Source organism: Bactrocera latifrons, unplaced genomic scaffold (assembly GCF_001853355.1).
Source record: "Bactrocera latifrons isolate USDA-ARS-PBARC rearing strain unplaced genomic scaffold, ASM185335v1 scaffold_331, whole genome shotgun sequence".
In the NCBI taxonomy this organism is placed as follows: domain Eukaryota; kingdom Metazoa; phylum Arthropoda; class Insecta; order Diptera; family Tephritidae; genus Bactrocera; species Bactrocera latifrons.
In genome coordinates, this window is record NW_017536970.1 from 14,700 (window position 1) to 19,079 (window position 4,380).

General features: G+C 32.1%; 1 long non-coding RNA gene across 1 annotated transcript in view; it reads right to left on the minus strand.

The window, feature by feature from the left end:
- LOC108971252 overlaps window positions 1-3,766 on the minus strand; it is a 15,386-nt gene extending 11,620 nt beyond the window's left edge. The window contains exons 1-2 of the long non-coding RNA XR_001993535.1: window positions 3,636-3,766; window positions 3,213-3,391 (exon numbers count right to left, since the gene is read on the minus strand). This is a non-coding gene — a long non-coding RNA (uncharacterized LOC108971252). The remainder of the gene's footprint in view (window positions 1-3,212; window positions 3,392-3,635) is intronic.
- Between the last annotated feature and the right edge of the window lie 614 nt (window positions 3,767-4,380).

Sequence of the window (4,380 nt, forward strand, 5' to 3'; positions counted from 1 at the left end):
TCAAGGCTGTATCTCCGAAACTATTACTCAGATCAACTTTAAAATTTAGGACAATATTCTAGAGGTATTATGGAATTTAATAAAGCAACCAAAAAAAAAATCGATTTTTGGAMATTTTCAAAGCCACCTAATCCCTTAAGCTCGGCTCAACAAAATATAACTCTCTCTACTCGAAAGGTGTAGGAAGAAAGGTCATTGTTGGATATTCTTCTATTATGTAAGAAGGAAAACACATACAGATACTAATTATAGAAGCTGCATAGAAAATATGAAATGAAATGATTTCATTTTCCTTCTGACAAGTTCGAGATTAAAGCACTTTCATAGTTTTGATATTAAAATAAATCAAATAATCACGGTAACCGATTTATGCTGTACGAATACATTCTGTCAGTATTTAAATTTTACTTACAATCAATAAAGCATAATTATTATTGTTATTGTGTTATTTTGTGTGAAAACACTTACACAAAAGCCTTAAAAGAAGAAATTTATTGAAAAATAAAAAATATTTCTTAATTTATTTAGCTACTTTCATGATATTTATTGCCTGAACGGAATATACTAATTTCGCCACGAACAAGGAAGCACCGAAGATCCTATAAAATATAACACAAATGTTCAGCATGAGGAACTGACTCGATTGAGCTATGTCTTTCTGTCTGCTTGTATCAATATGAACTTGTTCCTCAGTTTTTGAGATATCGATCTGATATTTTGCACACGACCTTTTTCCCCCACAAATCTACTCATTTATTGGAGTTGCTGATATAGTACAACTAAAGCATAAACCCCACACAAACTGACTTATCAAAAGCAAGTTCTTGTATGGAAGCCTATTATATCTTCGGCGCAACCGAAATCCACTACAGTCGGATTTTCGAGTAAATAATCATACTACTGTAATGGTCACGATGATGAGAAAAGTTGAAATCCGTTCTAAAATTTTTCAAGTTTAGCCAAGCTGTTTAAACCCTTTRGTACCGAATATGTGGACCCCAGTAYCTACRGTTGRCTTTAGATCAAAAAACGTCAGTCAATGTGTGAGATATACAATTGAAATTGAGAGAKAATCCTTTTCACAATAATAATATTGTGTGTCCCATATACCTAATATGAAGGTTTTTAACTTTCAGGTGACTTTATACTGCATGTATATCCCAAAATTTCAGATAGCTCAATCAAATATTACAGAGCGTGTTTTACTCATAACSATGTATCTTTGTGCYTAAAATAGGTAACTAAACGTAACRAAAACTTGACCTACCGCCCATATAACTAATAGCAAGATTKTCRAACATTTGCCTAASTTTACTTCATATGATTGGTGATTGTATGTGAGGTACCTTAATAAAACCCTGGAAGCATTTTAGTTAATATGTCGGTCAGTGTATGTACGAGTACGATACTTTACAYATTAATAGTTTTACACCTTAAGGTAGTTCCCTGCCTTTGATTCCTGCAAGTTGCAAAAATACGGAATGTTCGGTTAAACCCGAACTTAGCTTTTCTTTACTTGTTTTATCTAGTTACATATATATTTAAGGATTTTAAGAAAGCATACTAATGGTAACTTCCCAAAGTTGAATGGAAAACCGGCAGCCGTACCCTGTACACAGCACTGTACACAACTGGCTCAATATTTTTAAAATGCTTTTTGATATAAAACTACAATACACATTACAATACAATGTAATTTAAGTATATGCATGGTCCCACACAATATATAATATGTACCATTATAACGACCTTCAKGAAGCATAGTCATGACAAATCTTTCTTATGATGATAATAGCATGTGTTCTGATATGGTTAGTTACTTTTTATGTATCAATAAATCTTTATATAAATACAGTTATGTATATAAAAATTACGTATAACAAAATGTATATAAAAGTGTATATATGTATGTACATATACATATGTATGTACGTAATCAGTAAGCAGTTGTTGTCAACTATTTCAACAGTCTGCAGGCGACTCACTTGTCTATCATGTACTCGTATGTAGTACCGTTATACATAAATAATGACAGTAAGGAGTAATAAATGTGCCGCATTTGCATTTCAATAGCAGAATCTTAAAGTAATATGCTGTCATGTAATATATTTCCATAGAATATGAATAACTGTTCAATGCATGTCTTGGCAGCCGTACCGCTYCCCGCCCCTCCTAGCTCATAAGAAAAGTTTTTGCTATTGATTTTTCTGTTGTGTCTACATATTAGTCTGTGACTGTTCATATTTTGGACACTTTCTTCGGCATACACTTGYCGCTTTTGGTGCGGCGTTTTTTGTTTTAACTTTTTCAAGATTAATTATTTTTTCTTGTGAATATTCAAAGAAATTGTCAGTGGTATTGGTGGTGGGTGTGCTGTGGACAGCAATGAGTAATGAGGTTGAGTGAGGTTAAATATTTTCTGCGTATATACATATRTAGGCATTGTTACTTAGGCAAACAAAAGAATTTTTGAAGTCAAATCAAGTAGGCTTCTTAAATTTCTATGTTGGCCTTAGCCAAGAAATGCTTAAATATTATTACAAGAAATAGTTAATTAGTAATTTGTATGTAACTAGGTAAATATGTAAATATTTGTGTGACCTTTGCTTGTTGTTTGCAAAATAAAGAAATTAAGAAGTTAGGTCCGCCAATTGCGCCGATATTTACTTAATATACTTATACGCAAATGTAGCGGGAATTGTTTRTGTACATATGTATACACATTTTTATACATACATACATACATATCGCCATCTAAAATGCAAATTAACTTAACATCACTTTTCACAAGTTTACAGGCGAAGAAAAAGCAATATAATTGAAATCACTCATATGTATTGAAAAACAAAATTTGAGTTTTGGTTATATAATAGTTATCATATAGCCATTATAAACTACTAATATTGGAAAAAAAATTGAGTTTTTGTCATAAAATGGTKATATATTGGTTATCATATACCTTTTAKAAACCACTAATATTGAAAAMAAATTKAGTTTTGGCTATAAAATGGTTATGTATTGGCTATCAAACACTCATATTGAAGCAAAATTTSAGTTTTGGTTATAAAATKGTTATACATTGGTTATTATATCTGACAATGATTTTAACTTTTTTTGATGATTCGTTGTTTTGYATTTTAGGGACGATATACATATACWTACGTTTATACCAATATACATATATGTACATATAGCTACCTATATCTACTTACTGAATTTTGAATTTATGGCAGTTATGGTTAAGAGGTGTTTTCCCGTTAGCTACCAAGTTGGCGTCCAGMAACGTTTACACTTTTACTTTTATGCCGAAATTTTGTAAATTTCGTAGAAAATTCAAATTTTATCTACAGCAGATATGTACAGCTTTGATTTATGACGCTCACTAAATTAACTGTAATTGCTTTTTAACWAGGGGATTTTTTAAGGTGAAATAATTTTTTTACTGGAATTTCTTAAACGATAAATTTTTTTCTGTAACTTTTTTTGAAATATTTTTAGATAATTTGTTTTGATAACTTTTTTCGATAATTTTTTTTATAATATTTTTATTTATTTATCTTTTTAAATTTAATTTCATTAATTATTTTTTCTTTTAAATCTTTGTGCTTTTTTTTTTGCAATTTCAACTGAGCTACCGTTGTATAATTCTCGTGGCATGCACGCTGTCAATTTGTGTTAGCAATCTGTCACTGCAAATGGCCAAAATCGTGCAACTAAAATATTACTACAATGCGGCGATGCGAACACACAATTACAACCAACACCCCGAAATGTACAACGCTAACTGATTTTGCTGTTTTATGACCAAACTAACTGTATATGCTATGTGTATGTACAACTCCATGTTCGACACATCTGAGTGGCTCAGTAACAATGTAAATAAACAGCTAAGCTCTTATGTAGTGCTTGGCCAGAAACGCTCATGCTACATTTCACTCACAGCTGGCGAAAGCTGCGCACAACTTCCTCAACACTGCACAATGCGTCAGATACAGCAAAAAAACAAATTGGCGAACCTGCTTAAAGGTTTGCCGAAAAATGCCAGAATATGTACTGCATACAGATATATGAGGTAATACCGCAATAAAAGTTAATTTTTTCGGCCGCTGATTCATACATTTACTCATTTGACTTTGACGGCGGTCGGTGGAACAAAATGTGTAATTTACTTTAATGTTTAGCATGTTTAGCGCTAGTGCGGCAAATGACTCAATAGCGGAGCATTAAATGAAGAGCGCACTAGCAGTCACACGTCAATTAAGTCGGTGAGAAAGCTTTTCTCCGCACACCACTTTCACTCAATATAGAGTTACAGTGATTTTTGAGAACAGCAGCTGAGTTGTGCGCATGGTATCCTGCAGCAACAACACTCACACAGAT